At 45.9% G+C, this 21,980-nt stretch overlaps 1 protein-coding gene across 1 annotated transcript in view; it reads right to left on the bottom strand.

Annotated features, from left to right (window-relative positions):
- Positions 1-5,039: 5,039 nt before the first annotated feature.
- Positions 5,040-21,980, bottom strand: part of DYNC2H1 (dynein cytoplasmic 2 heavy chain 1) — a 376,065-nt gene continuing 359,124 nt past the window's right edge. Inside the window, exons 94-96 of the mRNA XM_025893740.2 lie at positions 20,612-20,859; positions 18,927-19,144; positions 5,040-5,699 (exon numbers count right to left, since the gene is read on the bottom strand). The gene's annotated coding sequence lies outside the window, so the exon portion shown is untranslated. The remainder of the gene's footprint in view (positions 5,700-18,926; positions 19,145-20,611; positions 20,860-21,980) is intronic.

Genomic DNA, 21,980 nt, shown 5'->3' with positions numbered 1-21,980 from the left:
TTATTTTCATTATCTCACCGATAATGAGGGAAGAGGGTGCATCCTCATTCCCAGGCCAAAGGTCAGAGCGCCGGGGTGCGGGTAGGTCCGACAAGGGCCACACCTCAGCCGCCAGGGCTGTTTGCAAACACCCCCCACCTGGCCTCTCCGAGCAAAACCTTGTCACCTGCCCCCTCACACCAGACCTTCCATCCCCAACATGTGCGGGATGCTTTGGCTGTTAAGGAATGTGTATCTTAGGGATGCAAATCATTTCAAAATCCAGAAGACTGTTACCACAACAAAGAACCCCAACCAGAGAGACGCATGCTGCTCAGAAGGGCAGGAAGCATGGTGACCGTGGCCTCGGTTTCCCCTCCGTGCAGTGACAGCAGGGCCCGAGGTGTTCACATAGATCTGTGACCTTGGAAGATTTGATAAACCAGCCTCCTTTGGTCTCTGGCCACAGTCTTTCCTCTTGCTTAATGCCATTTAAGGTGACGAGGCTCTCAGCATACTGGTTTGCTGACAGTGTGTTCCAGTCTTGAGTGTGTTGCTAAAATCCAGCTTCATCAAGTTACAACTAATTAGCGTGCAGTCCATCACCTGGAGTGCCATTATGCAAATTTGCATATGGCTCAGCTGCACGGTTTGGACAAATATTTATCATCGTCCTAAAGCCCGCCTTTGCAAAGAGAAAACAGGCCAAGTGGTATTCTATCATTGTACATCCCCTGTCTTCGAAACCAGAAGTGAGCTAGGCTGTGTGTATCGAGGACACTAAAGCTTTCCCGAGGAAATATCCTCTTACTAGTCCTTCATGGAGAAGGAAGTTTAAAGGAACCCGTAAGGAACCGTAAGTCAGAAAAGAACATGAGTGCTATCTTCAAATATACGGAGGGTCATCAAGTAGAAAAGAAAACAAACATGACTTGCATGTTCTAGAAGGCCACGTTGGAATACGTGGGTCAGAGCTGACCGGTTACAGAGAGACCGCTCTCAGCCCAGTCTGAGGTGGGACGTAAAGCCAAAGGGACTACTCTTGGGAAGGTAGACCTCTCTTGCTGCTTCTGTATAAAAGTTTCTATACATTACATTTATGAATTTTTATTTTTTTTTACCAAATGAATCCGATATGCAGTTGAATGTGTTTCTTTACGTTACTGCAGAGAGCCTGCCCTTGACCAGAAGAGTAGGAGAACACTCCTCTGAGCCCAGGGACCCTGTTTTCCTGAATTAACATAGCAAGAGCAAGTTCTCGATATTTGATTCCCAAATTGGTCAAAAGGTATCCAGACCCATCTCTCTCTCCCGGATGAAGTGATTAATGGAGCTGGGTGACACTTTTGATGAATAAGAATGTCAAAGTCAAAATGAAAATGGTACTTGAAATTTTGAGTTGGAGCCATTTAGATTTCTAAAAGCAATTCTTGCTGAGAGGTCCCCCCGTGCCCTCCTCAATCCTGCTAACTTGGGGAATAGAGGGTCAGCTACTCATCTAACCAGGAAACATTGTCAGTATGTTCTTCTCTCATGACTCAAACCAAAAATAGAACAAAAGAGCATGGTGTCATGTATAAAAAATACAAAATACCAATTCAAAGGAATACATGTTTGCACCCTGATGTTTATAGCCGCATTATTTACAATGGCCAAACTATGGAAACAGCCCAAGTGTCTATTGACTGATGAATGAATAAGAGGTGGTGTGTACACACACACACACACACACACACACACACACACACACACACAGTGGAATATTACTCAGCCATAAAAAAGAATAAAATCTCGCCATTTGCAACAATGTGGATGGAGCTAGAGAGTATTATGTTAAGTGAAATAAGTCAGAAAGACAAATGCCATACAATTTTGCTCATATGTGTAATTTAAGAAGGAAAATTAACAAAGTGGGGGGGTGGCAGAGAGAGGCAAACCAAAAAACAGACTCTGAACTACAGAGAACACACTGATGGTGACCAGAGGGGAGGTGGGTGGGGGATGGGGGAACAGGTGCTGGGGATGAAGGAGCGCACCTGTCGTGATGAGCACCGGGTGATGGATGGCAGTGCTGAATCACTGTATTGTGCACCTGAAACAATATTACACTGTGTGTTAACTGGAATCAAAATTAAAAATTTAAAAAGGAAAAAATAACATAGTCTCCCAGGCCAGAGATGCTCTAGGAGTGCCCAGGAATGGAAAGGGGTGAAACATGACCCCTGGGTCTGGGTTCTCACCATGGCTCTGCTACCCCTGGCTGGGTCACAGGGACACCTGCCTTCACCTCTCTGAGATGGTTTCCTCCCCTGTAAAAGCAGAATGATGGCACACATCTCAAAGGGCGGTTATTGGAATTTAAGTATTTCAGAAGTATTCAGTATCATTCCAGGCACGAGCTAAGCCCCCAGCCTGCCACAGCTGCTCTAATTATTACCAGTGTTATTTTCATTCTGAATCAACTTGCACTTCCTCACTTCATCCTTTCTGCTTTGCTGAATTTTAAAATAGTTTGCACAAATACATTTTAATTACCCTCCGAATTTCCAGCCCCCCTACAGTCCTCTTGAAGGGACTCTGTCCAAGTATGTGTGGCTGCATTGTTAGACACAACACGGAGGTTAGAAAACAAAGCTGTTTTTAGAACAAGGTTTATCATCCACTGAACACAGACCCCACGGAGGTTTTCGATATCACACAGTGTACAAGCTCATAAAAATTCAGAGAAATTTTTACAAGATTTGGGACAAGGTTACTGGGTTGGCTGTCAACACAAGACCAGGAGTGCGGACACTCCTGGCTGGGACGCACGGTCTCGCTGACTCTGACTTCGGGTGAGCGGCTTAGCCGTGTGTGCTCCCCTTCAAACTGGGTATAATAATGGGACCGACCTTACAGAGCTGGAGTGAGACCAGGATGAGTGAAAACCTCGTACTCAGCACAGCACTGGGCACAGAGGGGCCTAACAAGCAGTAGCTGTGGTTCGAGATTTCGGCAGTCCACTGGAGGGGAGACGTGGGTTTAAAATCATGGAAGAGCCATCAGGATAGTGGATGGCACGTGGAATGTCACAGAACAGAGCTCTCCTCGTGGCATCCACGTTGGTTCATTCACGTCCTCCACCCTTCGTGACGTCCAGAGTGTGGTCCAGACGCAGGGACAGGGAGGGGACCCTCCGCGACCCGCGTAAAGGGCAGCCGGCGGGTGGAGACCCTCAGGCTTCAAGTCCAACACAAACTACCTTTAAAATCACTTTCCAATTCCATTAGATATTTTTCCCAAATTCTATGTTTCTAGCGCATAGAAAGCAGATGTGTGGTTCATCAATACAGAATACGGCCGATCTGGGGTCCAGCTCGTCAGGCTCCTACTCGTCCGTTGGGACCCAACTGCGGAGTTTAGGGGTCTCAGTGAAGCTTGCGTTGGCTTCGACTGCCGTCTGCTGGCGTCCCTCGGTAGTAGCCGTGCGGGTGCGGGCTCGTTGCGCCTTCTACCGGCGAGCTCCCCGTAACGCGGGGACCGCCCCGATGTTGCCGACCCTGCAGGTGCACCACCTCATTTGTGCATCCCGACCGCAGACCCGAGACCTTACCGAGAAGACGGAATTCCACTCTGAAGAGGCTCTTGATGCCTGCTAATCTAGCAGGAATGGGAAGCGGACTGTACAAACATGCACGATTACAAAACCAAACGATCCGTCACTTGGGATTTGTAAAGAGAACGGTTGTCACTCCCGCCCTCCTCTGCAACAAGATGATAATAAATCCATCCCCAGCCCGCAAGTGCTGGGCGAGTCCGCGGCAGGATGTGCAAGTGATACTAACTAGGAAACGACGTGGTGTGCAGGGACTTCAGACCTGAAAATGATTTGGGAGGCCACTTCTACCTCTGCGGCCTCCATACTGCGAACAGGTCCTGCTTTCCACCTGGGAATACTGATGCGTCCCGTTACTGTGTTCCTGCCAAGTCCCCGTGCGGCATGACTGGCGGACCCCATTTCCCCCCCTCGCCCGTGGTTTGGCGGGCACCAGTTCACAACCCTAGCAGAGAGCAGGCTGCCTTCCCCAAAGCGTTGCTGCGTGTGGAACCCCTGAGTAGGGGAAGGGCCCCCAGTCAAAGAGAAAGAGTTTGTGTTGCTTCTCTGAAGGCCCCTAAAGTGCCTGAGCTGACAGGGCTCACTTAGGGCTGCACCTGACCAGCGCCGCTGCGGGTGGATGGCGTCCTGGGAGGCCCCTGGGAGGCCCGGCCGGCCGGTGAGAAAGGCCGGGAAGGCGCGAGAGCCAAGGGGACGGCGGAGGGGGCCCCTCAGGCTGTTGCACAACCTGAGCAGCAGTCCGGCTAGGTCTCCTCGCAAGGCTTCTGAGATCGTGGTCAAACGGCACACTGCGGAGACTTCCCAGAAGCAGGCTGCCAGCCTCCTGTAGAGACAACTGGGAATGCAGCGTGGCTTCCTGGGAAAGCCCTGCTCGTGAGCCCCAGAGCGCGCAGACATTCTGGAACCCCTTGCACGCCCCACAGGGTTGAGGGAGATGCGACTGTATGCTTCTGTTCTGGTCTGCGCTGACCAGCGAGCGAGGCCGGAACCCTCCAGGTGCTGCTCCCGCCGGCCCCTGTGCACTCCCTAGCGGGCCCCGTTTAATGGTGCCGCAGCTTTAAAGGTTATCCATAAACCAGTGACGCCTAATGGCGTTTTTCCGCATTCCAGGCCAAATGATTATTGGGGTTTAGTTCCTATCCATCTCATACAGATAGTAAGAATGGAACCATACATCGCTACAAGGAAAAACAGAAAATAGAATTAGTCATTGAAGCGTACGGCTCGATGTCTGTTCTGTATTACTTTTAGTATATGCTTCATCCTTCTACTTGTATTGCCCATTTAGTACTCACGACACCCTTATGAGACAGTTATATGCTTATCCCAATTTTTACAAATGAACTCCAGCATTAAGTACAAAAGGTGAAGTAATTTCCCCCCCAGGTTACACAGCTAATAAGGGCCAGAAATGTGGATGTAGGTATGTACCCAAGAAAGGTTAGTTCCTTGGCTAAAAAGATCCTTCTTATTTAAAGACTGTGTTTATTAATTGAGCAAATATTGACTGAACATTTACTATTTTCCAGATAACAGGTTAGGTTCTGAAGAATATATTAGTGAAAAGGAGGGAGAAGGTTTCTGCCCACATAGACATCACATTTCAAGAGCAGACAACAGAGAATAAGTAAACAAAGAGATTATGGATGGTGAACAGTATGTTAAGTAATTTAAGTCATTTGCCATGAAGTGTATCAGTCAGGACAAGCAGGAGTCTATGTAACAAACACACCCCATTTCCTGGTCATGGGTGAGGAGAGGAGCTCTGCTCACAGGGTCATCCAGGAACCAGCTGAGAGAGACTCCAGCCTCCAGTCTCCTCAGCAAAAGAAGAATGAGGCAGGTCTCCCACTGGCAATTAAATACTTCCTCTCAGAAGTCCTACATCAACACGTGCCACTTCTGTTCATCTTTCCAGCTAGCCACATGCTGAAGGGACTGCACTCCGGCACAGGGAGCAGAGTCAGAGACTGGCTTGGCTCGAGGCGGAGGCAGACGTGCATCCTCTGTCCTGTAGCTAGAGAGTCTGGCACCTTGACCTCCCTGGGCAGCCCTCTGAGTTCACTGATGGTAGTCTTCATCCCCAGATGGGGTCCACTCATCAGGGTTTCATTTGGGAATCCTTCTAGAAACACAGAAAGAAACAATCATGCCTAAGAAGTCCACCTGGTCTGCATCCCTTTCCTTAACACAAGAGTTTCTGATGACACCCTACAAACTGTCCAATTACATATCTCTAAATGTTAGCCACACTGGTCATTTTTCTCCCCCGAAACCTACCCATGAGAATCTGGAAGTAGCAATTTATCACTCTGTCAACTGCTCTTACTGAAATAGAGCACAGAAAATGTCTGTGGTCACGGTGACTAGCGTTTCCTAAAGCGACAATGTCGATAAAGTTTTGCTTCATCGTGTGTAATCTTAGACTCATTACCCCGTTCTGTAGAATATTTTATAATCACCATTCAGCTTTCACGGGCCGGCTGTAATCCTACAGCTTTCTTTGGATTTAGTAAGAGGGAAATGATCATCTCATTTCTGGTGAGGCATAATTGGTCTATATCAGTAATTTCACTAAGTGGTTTCCCTACCTGGTGGATTATTGTAATTTCTTGGAAAACTGTGATAAAATTTGTGGAGCCATTCATCTTCTCTTGGCACCTTTACGCTCTTTGAGTCTCTAATGGTTTTCCATTATTTCTTCCCTTGTGATATACTTCTCTAATTTTTCTTTATTGCTCTGTGATTACTGGTGCATTGCTGTTTTTGTAAAGAAAATTTGAAACCTGCTACACCCTACAGGGTTTGTTCTGCTTTATATTCATTTTTTGGAATGTTACTAAAGCAGAATTAATTTAAAATTGGGCAATTTGAAGCATTCCAAGACCCACCTTCTAAAACTGGAAACGAATCAAGTATTTCATCTAAACAGAAAGAAAAAAAACCAGTAATTTCCATATTCCATTAATGCAATGCCTGTGGATTAATTTTGTCCTCAAAGGAACTATTTTGGCTTTCAGCATTTACAGTATGACTCACATTAGCTGATGGTCCTGACTCGATGATACAGTTCAGGCTGAATTAAATATATGTTGCACCAAACGTGTTGTTTTCCCACCTAATAGTTATTCTCACCCTGTCTAAAGAACAGAATAGAGTTACACTCTGGTTGGTGATGTGCTTGTCTAGGAACTACACTTCCCAGCCCCCTGGGTGGCCGGAATAGCCGTGCCATGTGGTTTCAGCCAACGAGAAGCAAATGATAGTCCCTGAACAGGGCTCCCGGGAGAACTACTTCAAGAGGACGCTGACTCAGAAGGCTTACACATTTGCCCTTGATCTCTCCCCTCCTTCCTTTATGGACTACAAACATAATTATAAAGCAACTGCATCAGGAAATCATGAAATCCTATCAGACACCAAGGCTTTTCCAAAAGCAAAGACAGAACGGTTCCTGCTGACATCATGGAGCGGCCATACAATGCTGAACTCCTCTCTTCCAGAGTTACCATTATATGAGACAAATAAAAGAACTAATTTTTTTAGCTACTTGTCCTCAATTTATGTCACTCAGAATCTAAAGATCTATTTGAGAAGAACTGCCATCTTAACAGTACTGAGTTTTCTAATCCATAAATCCATTGTAGTTAAAGAATTCACTCTGTATGTTTGCAATCCTTTTAAATATGTTGGGATTTCTTTTATGGCCTAGCATGCAGTCTGTCTGGAAAACGTGTATTTCAAATGTATGTGCGTGCTGCTCACATTGATAAGAATGTTCTGTGCTTGTCACTTGAGCCATGTTGGCTGAAAATGTTCAGGTTTTCTAGGTCTCTGTGTTTATCCTATTTGGATTTCACTGAGCTTTATGGATGTGTAGATCAATGTTTTTCATTAGATTTCAGAAGTTTTCAGCTATCCTTTCATTTAACTGTTTTCACTGAACTAAATTGTTTTCTCTCCTAAGACTTTTACTATGTGTGTGTTGGTGTGCTTAATGGTGCCCATGTTTCTGTTCATTTTTCTCTAATCATTTTTCTCTGTATTTTTCAGTTATGTGATCTCTACTGATCTATCTTCAAGTTCATGGGTTTGTTCTTCTGTCTGTTCAGATCTTCTATAAAGCCCATCTAGTGAATTTTTGCATTTAGGTTATTTCTCTTTTCAACTCCAGAATTTATTTAAACCTCTTTACAATAACTTCTGCCTGTACTGATATCCCCTATTTGAGGGTTCCTTGTAATAATATTTTTGTATAATTCTTAAGAATGTCCTTTAGTTCTTTGAATATATTCTATCTGCTTCGAAGTTTTTACTAAGCTTAACAGCAGGGGAATTCAGAAGCTGTTTTTGTTTTCTGCTTTTTCCATGGAGCACTCTTGTTTCTTTGCTTGTCTCATAATCTGTTGTTTAAAACTGGACCCTGAATAACATCGCAGCAACTCTGGATTCTTCCCACCCATGAGATACCTGGTTGTTGGCGGTGTTTCCTGTTTGGTGACTTGCCTAGACTGTCTCTAGATTGTGTCCCCACAGTGTGTGGCCACTGAAGTTTCTGTTCAGTTTTTTTTTTTAATTCCTGTTTTTTATTTTTAAGTCTGACATCGAAGTGGCCACCCCTGGGTCAACCCAACCTAGTGGTCAACAGTGATGGGGCCATAGTTTGTGTTAAGCAGCTTCAGCCAGGAAATATTCCAGCCCCCACTGGTCAGTCTGTGTTTGGGTGGAAGAATACATTCAACATTCAAGCAGTTTTCCAGTCTACTCTGGCTTTTATTTTCCTGCACTTGAGGCATCACATGAAACCAGGGATGCGTGCAGCTTGGTGCATGTTCTCTGCTTTCCAGACCCTCAGCGGTATGTAGAAGCTTCTCAAAGCCACTCTTCCTACTTAATTCTGGACAGGACGTCTGCTACTTGCCCCCCAAAATTATCACAATCTCAGTCTAGCTGCAATATTAGATGGCCCTGAATCCCACCTAACACTGGTATTATTCTGAGCAGTGCCCGTGGACATGGGTTTTCTCCAAGTGAGGCAGTAAAGTCCTCAGGACCTGCTCTTCCCTGGTGGACTGACTACACTGTGCAGCTGGGGCAGGAGGGGGAGGGTGCAATGCCCACTATTCGTACCAAGATTAAGTACTTTTTCTTGAAGAAAGCCTTCCCAAGTTGTTGTAGAGTTTGATCAACATTTGAGAGTTCTGAAATGGTAGTTTCAGCCAATTCTGCCTTTACCATCATCGCTTTGTAGCGAGAATTTACAGAGCTGCCAATCCCGAGGCTGTCTTTTAATCCCCCCCATTTTTAAAAGCTATTTGTCTATTGGCACTGCTTTTAAGGAGAGTTCATTGGCATTATTTTTGAATTTCCAGCCAAGTCTGTTCTTTGATCCTTTCTTTGTGTGAGTTGTTTCATATGCAGTCTGTGAGTGTGAGAAATTTCCAAGATTTCTCTAGTGTTTTACTTTTTACCAAGTCCTATGCTAATATTATGATGAAATCTCCTGTTGAAACTCTCTGGGTAGAATTTTTAACTTCTGTTTCCTGTACTTTGTTTCACTGGAGTTTCTGTCTTGTAGTTAAATCCATTTGCTGCCTCTATTCGTGCTGAATGCAGCTGTTTCATCCAGTGGCAACAATACCAGCCCCTCACTCCAGCCTCAAGGGGAGGACTCTGCTCTTCCTCCAGGGATCTTCATGCAGCTCTATCCCCGCCCCTGCCCCCAGCTATACGTACAATTAATAGCTAGACTTTTTTTTTTTTATCAAATTGTGTAATTAAAGGGAAGCACAGGTGTTCACTAATTCCCAGAAAAAGTGAAATGTTCATCTTTGGAAGCAGAAATAATTGTAACATTTTTAAAGACTTTATAGCTTCAAAAAATGTAGCTCATTGGGATATCACATCCTAAAGTTTGTGATCCATTTGTTAATGGAACGTTTGGGGCATTTCAGTAAAAAACATTCTGTGGAATACATTTTAGGAAAAGCTGATATACTCAGTATATAGACCTTACATTCTTGATATAAAGAAAATTAGCTAGCTTTAAATTAGTACCATTATTCCCACCAATCCTGATTAAATCAAAAGCAACAAATTGTTCACCTGTCTTCCCCCCCAAAAACCTGATTGTGATTTGAGAAAATAATGTCTATACAATAGCAATGAAATTGATTTGCAATTATAAATTCAAAGTAAACTTCAAGCGTAAAGGAATGAGGCAGTCTGCACTCTGGAAGACAGTGTGAAGGTTCCTCAGAAAGTTAAAAATAGAGCTACCCTACTTTCCAGCAATCATGCTACTAGGTATTTACTCTAAAAATACAATAAGAGTTACTCAAAGGGGTACACATATCCCGATGTTTATAACAGCAATATTTACAACAACCACATTATGGAAGTAGCCCAGCTGCCCACTGATCGTTGAAAGGATAAAGAAGGGTTTGGGGCACCTGGGTGGCTCAGTTGGTTAAGCGTCTGCCTTTGGCTCAGGTCATGATCCCAGGGTCCTGGGATGGAGCCCTGCATCAGGCTCCCTGCTCAGTGGGGAGTCTGCTTCTCCCTCTCTTTCCCCTCCGCTCACGCTCTGTCTCTCAAATGAATAAGTAAAATCTTAAAAAAAAAAAAAAGTGGTGTGTGTGTGTGTGTGTGTGTAAAATGGAATATTACTCAGCCATAAAAAAGGAGTTCGTGCCATTTATGACAACATGGACGGACTGAGAAGCTATTATGCTAAGTGAAGAAAAATCTGCAAAAGACAAATACTATATGGTTTCACTCATATGTGGAATTTAAGAAACAAAACAAATGAACATGGGTAGGGGGAATATGAGACAAACCAAGAACCAGACTCTGAACTACGAGAACACACTGCTGGTCACCAGAGGGGAGGTGGGCGGGGCGGGGGGGGGACAGGTGCTGGGGAGCACCTGTCGTGATGAGCACCGGGTGATGGATGGGAGTGCTGAATCACTACATTGTACAGCTGAAACTAATATTACACTGTAGGTTAACTGGAATTTAAATAAAAGTTAATTATTCAGAGAGAAAAACAAAAAAGGAATGAGGCAGTCTTACATCTGAATTTCTCAGTCAAGGAAAGAAAGTAATTTATAGATTTCCATGGCAAAGGTGCCTTCTGATGCTGCCTAGTAACACTGACTAAGAACTAGGAAGCTCCACAGTCTATAATTTAAATTATTCCTTCAAACTTGTTTCAAGATTCCAGAATTCCAGGGGGAAATAAAACCCAATTTCAAAAATAAACTTTGCAGTTCAAAATAAAAGCAGGCAAGCTTTTCTCCTGTATAGAGTGGGCTATTTCTAAGCTGCAACAAAATTAATCAGTTTGGCAAAGGGCAACATTAACAGTCAATGCAGGCCACGTGTGGAGCAAATATCTACGGATGCCTCTTCTATGTGAGACCCTGATCTCAAGCATCGAATTCTCTTACTGGAAGGTTGCAAGAAAATAGTGAAGATGGTAAATGCCTTTTGAATGAGCTGGAGGCGTGCATGGGAGGGAGTAAGGACGCTGAAATGAGCAGAGAAAGCCTTTGGATTGGACCCTGAATCATGGCATCAACGAATCAGAGAATCCTAGGCTTGGCAATCCAGAGGTAGCAAATTCAGGTTCCAGGCAGGAAGCATAAATAATAGACGTGAGCTAAAGCCAAAATTGTTGAGAATAGTGGGATTGTGGTGATTTACAAATTTCTTGCCCTGTCTAAAGAAAGTAATATGTTCTTAGCAACACCAGTTGTCTCCAAAGGGGATGCCCAGTGTTACCATGTTCTTTCGATTTTTTCCTCAAGAAAACCTGATATTTTAAATGTTTATGTGAATCTAGACAGCAATCTTGAATCCTAAGCATGGGTGACAAAACTCGTCTGTTTTATGGCATCGCATAAGGCCAGCGTGGGAACCAGTGCCTGGTGCACAGTCTCCACTTAAAGATCATCTGGTTCAACACTTACTCCCTTCTGAATCCTTGGATCTTTCTTACGACTTTTCCATCAAGTGGTCATCCACCCTCTGGCTGAACTCCTCCTGCAGCGGGAATCTTAATGCCTGGCAAGGCAAGCTGACGGCCAGAACTTTCTCCCTTTTACGCTTGTCCCCCAAATTCTCCTAGTTATTCCTAGTACTACAGGGTTCTTCTACACTGTGTGCTTCAAGTGTGCAAAAGCAGCCTTTCCGTTCCTTGCAAATTGCACCGAGTGCCTTCAATGCTTCTCAGTTGCCATGGTTTCGAGTCGGTCACTGCCGTGGTCACCGTCATCTGGGTGGATTCAGTGAGGTCTTTTCGTCAGTGCATCACACCCAGAACTAGGTGAAGTGGTCCAGGTGAAGGAGGACTAGCCTCACCCTCACCCTTGTTCTAGCATTACAGGTACTATCCGTCAGCTAGCAGTCCGTGAAATTAAAATCTCCCTAAATATTTTAGCAGGAAGAGATGTGCATAAGACAGAATCATTAGATTTGCTGGGAGAGGGAGATGGGGCTACCACTGGGCTTCAAGCACGAGGCACCACCCAACTGTCCCCAAGCAAGTGTCCCATCGTACCTTTTGCCACCGCAAAGCGTGAGGGAGCCACGCTCCCCACATCCTCAACGCTGGGTCCTGTACATTTCTCCGTGGGAAGATACATGGGTACCACTGTTGTCCTACTGATATTTTCATGGGAATTGGTGTCGAATTTGTGATTTCCTTGCCATTACGAAAATAAAACAAACTCCTGTCCTTTTTCAACCACAGGGCACTACCTCCTCTGAGGTTTTGCCCCACCCAAAAGGTCTCCTGTGCCCCAAACTGGCTTATCCAGAGACACAAGGCTTTGTCCACTTGCCTTAATACAGGACAATTCTGTGGTCACCCCAGCGGTGGTGCTCCATACAGGCCTGACGAAGGCCTCGGCAGTGACAGCGTGGGAGGTTAGCTTTTCCCTCAAGCCAATCCTTTTTTATTCCCTCAGAGATGTATCTCTGGAGAGCACTCTCTAATAAAACCTGTGCACAAAATATCCCATCTTGGAGTTTGTGCACGAGAACCCAATCTCAGACGGTTCACCCTTGTGGATCTTGGGCCTGTGATCCATGGGGATGAGGGTACTAGAACGCGCCTTGTAAAATTCCTATGAGTGGAAATTTGCCATTCCACCAAACTCTTCGTAGATTTAATAAATTGGCAGGGAATTAAAGCTGTCTCCCCAGGTAGGAGCTGCAAATGCTAGTTATTTTTATAACCATCTCTGCTGCAAGGGTAGAGCCAAATGATGCCACCCCTCCAATGTCTTCTATTCCCCCAAGGACGGGTGGTGGAGCGGTAGCAGCTGAAATTTCACGGAGTGGAAATGCCAGTAACCGTAATGGTGCAAACACCATCAGCTGTAAAGTGTCCTCCGCACAGAGGTGGACGGTGGTGCACCAACATCTCGTTTTTGGCAGCAGCGGCTGCGATTTTTCTCGGACCGGGTTCCGCGGTGTGGGTATCAGTCTCATTAGCTCAGTCTCGAGCCTGGTTCTGCAGCTTTCCAAACGTCTCTGTGGCACATCCGAAAAGGCAGACCTCTTCTTAACAGCATCCTTTTCTGCGGAGTGTCCCTCAGAGCCCTTCAGTGGCCGGCAGCTCAGCACCTGAGGATTAAATGCATGAGGGACTTAAGGCCCGTGACCACATGTGTGAAAGGCGCGTGTGGTAGGCGCTCCACACACGGCAGGTGGTAGGACTTGGTCACTGCCGATGGCTCTGTGCTCTTTGAACCATGGCTCTGGTCATTGTGAGGAGTGAGTGAGTTCGCAGAAAGGATCCAGAACAGTGGCTTGCACATAATTAATCCCTCAGTCCATATTAACATTATTGCCCCCAGAATTTAGGATAATGCCTAAATGCCACACTGCTAACTTGGGGGGGGTGGGACTTTGGGGCTTGGTTTCAAGAAGGTGTCACAGTGGGGTGGAACCCAGCTCCCCTTAGGAAGACCTGATTCCCAAATGCAGTGTTTTCTGACTAACTGGTGCGGTACCCGGTCCTGCCGAACGTCTCCACCCTGTGTATTTGAAGCTGAGAGCTTTATAGAAAAGAAAACCAGTCCCTGTGGGTTCTCAAGCTGTGGCCACGACATCATGAGGTGCCGTGGGACAGAAGCAGATGGGTTCACAGTGCATTCACATCTGCATTTGTCGGGAAACTTCATGTGCCCTCTATGTGCTCAGTGTTTCCATTAAGAGCTGGGAATGTTTAACATTCTTTAGTTGCCACAAGAAGACTTAGCTAATATTTGTTGCAGGAAAGTTGATCAAAGATTTGAAAGTTGTTTCTTTGACGGCTGATATCCTGATTTTTTCTAAAGCAAAACCTGTTTTCTAGAACATATATTTATTTTTGCTTCATTGAGACCTGAGTAGACACAAACTTTCCCAAGGTCAGGGCAACAATCTCTGACATGGGTCTTGATCAGAAGACAGGATTCATCACTCTTCATTTTCAATGATGTGAACAGGAAAAAAAAAAATCTTCAATTAAGATGTAAAAAGAGCCTCTCCAAATGTAATGTTTGTCTCCAGCAGTCAAGCAGAGGATATGCAGAAAGAAGTGATTCTGAGTGTGTGTGCTCTGCTTACAAGTGGAGATGTTAATAATCAAATATGTTTTCAGGAATAATATACTCAAGTACAAAGTAACTAAATGTTTCTATTATACTTTTCAGTATAAGGTGCTGCCTATGCTTTCTATAGGTCTGATTTTTTTCTCCAAACAAATTAACTTTCGAAATCATGAAGTCATGGAACTTTTAATCTCATGCCCATCATTAAGAAACCCGTGATAGTCGCTCAGCTAAGGCACATTAACCCTCACTGTCAGTACGAAACCTGGAATTTGGTCTCTACCTGTACTACTCCCAAGTGTATCTCTCTTTAAAAATGCACTCAAAAACAAAGTGAAGAGGACAATTTTAGTTGGTTCCACAAACCCCGGTGCAGGGGTCCCTGGGGACACTGCTGGCCGGCTGAATCCGTCGGCACTAGGTCTCCCCATCCACGGACGCCCTGTCCCAGGACAGCTGTAGGTTCCGCACTTGAAGCTAAAAGCAAGTAAATGTACACGCAGAGGATTTTTCTCCACCTCCCTCCGTGCCCTCCTGGCGGGCTTGGCTTTAGACCGCCCTTCTTTTTTCTGCCATCCAGGTATTCACTGGGCATCGTGTCTTTTCCAGGCACAAGCCTGCCACGAATGCCGCCTCCTCAGTAACCTCCTCTACCTGCAGCCTCTCCCTCCACATGCTTCTTTACCCTCAAGACTTCAACTTCTCTTCTCCATCCCCACCCTGCCCGTCCAACCCCGCAAAACAATCCGAGTCCATATTATCTACAGCGAACAGCCATCGCTCTTTTTCTGTGACGTCAGGCTCAGCCACATTTTCTGCACAGGCTTCCCACTTCCCGATTCTGTCCAGAAGGCAATAAAAACAAAACCCACCACCACCACCTAATCTCCCTTGTCAGATTCAAAAAGATGATGGTTTTGAAAGTGCTTCCATTAAGAGAAGTGCTTTAGAGGACATCATGTAAGAAACACCGTTCTTGACACTGGTTTCCCCCTGATGGCAAGTAGGAGCATGTTTTTGAGGGGAGTGTCAGAAGGGACTCATCCCTCCATCCAAACTCTAGTTTGGAGGTGGCAGGCTGGAGAAAACACCTTATCACTTTTGAACCTCTGGCTATTTCCAGAGAATCCTGCACAGACACAGGCCTGGACGCCCCACTGCTTCCTTCACCTTCGGCATGCGGCGCCGGACTATTCCCTCCAGATTGTCTGTGGGAAGTGCTTCTCCTTGGCCACCGCCCGTCCTCCCCCTGCACCTGCCCCCACTGATGCATAGAATGCACAGGGGTGAGCAAATCAGTGCTATTCTTTTTAGAAAATCTGATGTGGGGAGTCACCTTGATGTGAGTCTAACACAGCAATACGTGAAGTTTAGAAACGAACCGACTTGGGTGAACCCCACTGTCTCCATCACGAGAAAAGCCGGGTGAGCTCAGCAGGCATCCCAGGGCCTGGTGGTGGCTTCCCCCGGGGAGAAGCAGACTGTAGGGCCAGGAAGTCCCCAGAGAGGGAAAGAGCCCTTGCTCCTTCTATCCTAAGTTACTGTGAATGGGACACGGTTGATACCTTAATAATGAACCTGCTTCCTTTCTAATCCATGACATTCTAGGCCCGACGGACGAGCTCACATAGGAGGGGCGGGAGCCTTCCCCGCTCCTGACACCTCCCCTCTCAGGTCCTCGGCTAAGGAGAAGGCTCGATTTGTCACCAGTGACCTGGGGGGAGAGGGCAGGTCCGCTGTCCCTGATGATACAGACTGGTGGCAGCAAATGTCCTACTAACCCTGATCGCCAAGTCTCCGGTCCTAAAATGGGCCCTACTTGCAACACCCAACCACCCGCCCACCCCTACCGTCCCTCCGCCAACTAGTCTGTGTTCCTCCTGGGTTCTCCTAGAGCAAAACAAACCTAAGAATGCCCTACCCTGCATGCATTGTCTTGAACTTTGCAGTCAGAGCCTTCCTCTTATGTTGGGGAATCAAGGAGGCAAAGGGGAGGAGGGGCTGGTTTGTGCATATCCCCTGAATAACTTAAAGAACCAGCTAGGTTTTCGTTTAAATAAAGATGCAGAATAGAAGATTCACGCCAGAGGGATATTGAAGAATGGAGGCTTAATCCTCCCCAGTTTGGCCTTAGTTGTAGCAAAGTCCTATTTGGAGAAACAAGTGTTCCTTAATCTAGCTTCTCAGATTCCCCGAACCATCGGCCTCGTGGCTCAGTGGCTGGTGCCGAATGGAGACAAGTCCTATTGAAAGCAGAGGTAGGAAAGATGCAAACTGCTTTTAGAAAAAAATACTACCTAGCTGAGAGAGGCATATCTTTATCTACAGTAAGGCTTCTGCCTCCAGAGCCCAGGAATATAGCCAGACTCTCTGCTGAGGCAGGAGCGTGCCTCTGCCCCCCACCCCAACCAGCTTAGAGAGGACTCCCTCTGTAGGGTCCGGCTCCTGGAAATCCAATTTTTGGTTTGTTTTTTAAGGAGCAACTCAGGGCTTGAACTCATGACCCTGAGATCAAGACCTGAGCTGGGATCAAGCCGCAGACGCTCAACCGCTTGACACCACCCCCCACCCCCGCCAGGTGCCGCTGGAAATCTGTTTTGACCCTGAAGTTCCTGATGTACAGTTTGCAAGTTGTTCTCTTTAGTTGGAAGTGAACAGGTTCCCAATGAAGGTAGTCTTGTTCTTTTCATGGAAACAATGTTAAAGCTTCTCTCCAAATCTTAAAGAAATGGGGGAAAACGTGCAAGTGCAAGCTGGCTAGAGCATGCCATGTGTCACGGATACCCCTCTTACGGTGGCCTTCTGAGCGTCAATGGTTTTATGAAGCGAATGTCAAGGATTCAGATTCTAGATGTCTTCCCAAACTTGATTAAACAATTCCCCCGCCTTTGCTCATCCCCAACCCTTTTTCGTGTGGAGGACAGGGATGGAAATGGAAGGGAGGGGGATTAATCATCAAAAATTCCATAGCTTGATTTTGCTTTGTGTCCATGAGGAATCTATTTCCTCGTGGCAGAGCTGGATATGTAGAGGGGTGGAGGGCCTTTCGCAACTCCCCTCACTAATCCCATTTCTTTTCCCTCTTTTAAGCTTCCATGAGGCTGATGGTGCTATATATAAATTATACATATACGTAAATATATATACATAAATTATACTTATCTGAAAAGCTTAAGGTCAAATTGTTCATACTTTGGAAAGGTAATATGGTACCTATACTAAATATTGCATAAAATTTGCAGTGGGTCTTGTACCACCTTATAATCAAATACAGTAATATTTCACCAGTGAAGTATACAAATATTCACATTGAGTGGGATAGATAAAAACTATAAATAGGAAAACTACGCTTTAGGAAATACAGATGAGACACTATGGACCAGTGTTCTAGACTCTAGGCTGGTCATCCGTCTCTTCCCCTGGGCACTGAATCCTTGGAGGACAGGCTGTGCTGCTTGTCGTGTTTAAGATTCCCAAGAGAAGCATGTTGGATTCGTCGCACATACCCCCCCCAACACACACACACACACACACACACACACACACACACACACACACTGGGGTTATTGACACCGCCTGGAACCATGTTTGTTCCTGGAAAGGCTACTAAACCAGAAAACAACATGGACCCCTTCCCTTGGATTTATTCAGGCCAATGATCTGAGCTCACAATTCTTTGCTTAATTTTAATACTATTTGGTAAAGGAACTGCAATGAAGGGAAATGAGATTGCCATAAAATAGGACACACTAAGACGGAAATCCAGACCACTAGAAAATACCATCCAAGATAGATCTACAGGACATCATAGTTCTGTTTCAGATTCCAGAGGCTACCTGAGCTTCATTTGGTAATTGTGGCTTAGACAGTGATTTCAAATCCATAACTTTGTTCCATTTAACATTTTGCATTTATAAATAGAAAAAAAATACCATTGCTGAGGCATTGGTTAATTCAAAGTATTTAGATGAAGAGCGAGTGATTTTATTACCCATCTCCAGCTCTTCTGTTCAGTGTAACCCGTGCTTTCTTATGTAATTGAAGATAATGAATTTTTTGCCATTTGAGAATGAATCATTGCAACAGTCAAGGCCTGGGGAATTTGCAAGGTCATAAAATGCTTAAATAGCCTTATTTACTCATCAAAGAGGATTCCATTTCCATATAATTGATATTTGAATTGTTTAGTGATGACCATCAAACTTTTAATTAAATTCAATTGTCTGAATCAGCTGAAGTACAAACAAGAAGTGAAAGAACAAGAATAAAGAATTTATAGATCCTGAATGTTTGCAAATTCCATTTACATCTGAGTAAATTTGAAGAATTAAACAGGAGGGCAGTGGGGGGCACACTAGCGTAATTAGAACAGGCTCCATTTGAGCTGCTTCTGACATAGGGCAGACAAAAGTGCGGGTTTCTTTCTGCCATCTTTAAGCAAATTGTCAAGGAAAATCTCAGCCCATGCCTGGCTTGCGAAATCAGGTAATTAATCAGTATCCTTGACACACTGTCAGTTTCAGATGCTAATAAATTGAGTTTGGGTGTGCAATAGGGCTTCGGACTCCACAATCCTATAAAGCTCAAGTGACTTTTTATGATTTAGGAATAACTTTCTCACTGACACCCAACAGCTGTCTGTGAGCAGCCTGATTCTTCTGTGCCAGCCGAATTCTCGTGTTTCTAGTTTAGTTCAATTAAAAAAAGGTTTCTTTAAAATCATGAGCACCAAAGCTCATGCCTACCTGGGTCTAAAATGAGAAGAGGGCGTAGGTAAAACCGCTCACACCGAGTTTCTGAGGAGTCTCCAGCGCAGCCGTTCCCCGAGGCTCTGGATGCTCTTCCACACGCAGCACGGAAGCTCCACCCCCAGGACCCCGGGTTTGAAGGATATAGTGGCAGTTCTTCCTTTCTCTGCTCCATCTCACTGCATAGATTTCTAGGGCGAGGGTTTCAGGCAGCGCTTTGGGGTAGAGAGAACGTGAGGAGCACAAGAATCAGAGTTGGTGGTTATCGTGGAAGCTGGAACGGGAGGCTGTCGCGTCTGCTGTTGAAGTTACTCTAGAAGAAGGCGCCGTCTGTGTGCACAGACAGCTAGCTAGCCCATCCCCCCAGCCCCATTCACCGCCCGGGGCCCAAACCCGTCTTGACTGGGGCCAGAAGCGAAGCACGGCTGCCTCCTCTGCCCTCCCCACCCCGGCCACTGCGTGGGCGTCACTCCTGCCCTTGGTGGGACCTGACCTCACGAGCCCCGGCGGGCTCCTCGTGCCTGGGTTTCAGTCTCACAGTGACCAGGGGGGACCCCTCCAGTTCCCTGTCCCGTTCCACGCTCTCTACACAGTCACACGCACCCCACACACGCGTGTGTGCACACCGCACCCTCCCAGCAGGGCTCCAGGGCACAGACTTCTCCATTCATGCCTGCACTTAGTGTGACTTGACTTAGGAAGCTGGGCTAAGTTCGCTCACCCATATGATGGACCTTCTGCTGTGGAGCCTCTGCCAAGGTCGCAGAGGGCGATCCGCATAAGAGGCTGAGCACTGTGCGTCGTATCCGGTAAACCCATGATGACGGTAACTGTGGGTCCCAGTCTCTGTCATCATACTTGAGCCTCAGCCACGTCTGTCTCTGGCCCCCACACCCTGTGCCTTTGTTCCTATGACTGTGTTTCCCATTCCTCTTCTGGTACATGCATGGCCCCCCAAGCCTGCCATGAGGTCCTGAGCGCTGCCTTTCCCGGCGCGGCCTCTTCCTCTGTGCACATGCTTCTCGCATGAACTGCCTGACTCCCCTCGAAAACGCCACCAGCCACGCTTCTTCCTGGCAGCCTGCAGACCAGCCACCTTGCCCACCACCTGCCACGTTGGTCTCACCGTGCCCGCCCCGTCTCTCTGGGACAAGCCACGAGCCACCAAATCCTACTCTCAGAGCTGTAGTCAGAACAGAAAACCATGCCATTTCTGAGCTGCACTTTTATTTATGAATAAATAGGATCTACAGGAATTCTGATGAGCAGAGAAACCAACTCAGTTTTATCTGGAGAGTTTTAAGAGTGGGACGCTCAGGAATATTTTTTAGAGGAGATTCCTTTCAAGCTAGCTATCGTTGCTAATTTTCTAAGAATTGTAATTCATTAAAAAAATTGAAAAACTATATTAAACAGTTATCAATTATTAAGAGGTGCGTTGTGCCCCTTGGGTGACCATTATTTGTCACCATTAACCTATAGATGAAATCATTAGCTCACCTGGTCCTAACCTGTACAAATTAGAGGGTATGTGGTTTCTCAGCATGGTTTTCAGGCCACCGGCCTCAGAATCAGGAAGGTCTTTCTCAGATTCGTTAGATCTAGGCTTAGTGCCTACATAGAGCATTAAGAAAACAGTGAGTTTAGTGGCCAATAAATCTATAAAATCTTGAAGCCTTTACCTCACAGCAATCCACATCCATCGACGTAGTTGGTAAAAGCGTCCTGATGCCCCATTTCCGACGTGTGCGTTCGGCGAGGGCTCCTCACACCACCACCAACCGAATCTCTGACACCAGCAGGGTGTGTCCTAGAACCCCACTCCATCCTGACCCTGTAGCCAGACAGAGCATCGGGTTCCACAGTGCAGGGACTCCATCCCAAAGACTTTCTGATTCAGCGATGAGAATGAAAAAATATGAGCAAAGTGCTGAAAATAAAAACAACACAATCTTGGAAAAAAAAGAAAGCAAGCCAACCATGTGATAGCTGAAAATGCTTGCCAGCTAAGGGCCAAAGTTTGAATTTCAACAAAAGGCAGCTGGGTATTAATGTATAATGTGTGAAGGATGGGTTTCAAATGACCCAGGGGGCCGCACCATGACTACGCCATGAATCCAGCCCATGGGTCTCTAACATGTTCATACCTGGGACTCGGGGAGGCAAGGGGCATGTTGAGGGGGCTTTCGTTATTTTGACTTCAATAGGGTTAACTCCAGCCATGATTATTCTGAATGATGAGCACATACTTTAAAGACCAAAGCTGTACCTATTCAGAATATATTTCTAACAAAATGGTGTATTTATTTAAATAGCAAAGAATAAATAGGAAGATTTAATCTACCCATTCACAGCAATGGACAGACCATCTAAGCAGAAAATAAGGAAACAAGGGCTCTGAATGACACACTGGACCAGACGGACGCCACAGATATATTCAGAACATTTCATCCTAAAATAGCAGAATACACATTCTTCTCAAGCGCACATGGGACATTCTCCAGAAGAGACCACATACTGGGTCACAAATCAGCCTCAACAAGTACGAAAAGACTGAGCTCATACCATGCATATTTTCTGATCACAACCCTATGAAACCTGAAAAAATTGGAAAGACCACAAATACATGGAGGTTAAACAACATGAAAAAAAAAAAAAGACTTAACCGCGTATGGAACCCTAAAACATAAGCTGTAAGAAGCTTACTTGTTACTGGACGCCTTACTAACCCGCTGAGGGTCAAGTCACTGGGGGTGGGCACCGGGGCGTCTGCAGAGAGGGAAGCCCCAGTGAGGACACACTTCGAAAATGCACACTCTAAACGTGGCTTTGTTCTGCTTTGTCTTTAGTCACAATGTCTAAGTGACTTACAAACTTCAGGTAATGTTGATGGGGTAAGCAGTTTGTTTGTTAAAAGAGGTTATGGGGGCACCTGGGTGGCTCAGACCATTAAACGTCTGCCTTCGGCTCAGGTCGTGGTCCTAGGGTCCTGGGATCGAGCCCCGTGCTGGGCTCCCTGCTCCATGGGGAGCCTGCTTCTCCCTCCCCCCC

Source organism: Callorhinus ursinus, unplaced genomic scaffold, assembly GCF_003265705.2.
Source record: "Callorhinus ursinus isolate GAN/ISIS: 27379988/994484 unplaced genomic scaffold, GSC_fseal_2.0 scaffold19, whole genome shotgun sequence".
NCBI classification, from domain to species: Eukaryota; Metazoa; Chordata; class Mammalia; order Carnivora; family Otariidae; genus Callorhinus; species Callorhinus ursinus.
Note: the sequence above shows the minus strand (reverse complement) of the source record. Positions and strands in the feature narration are given on the sequence as shown.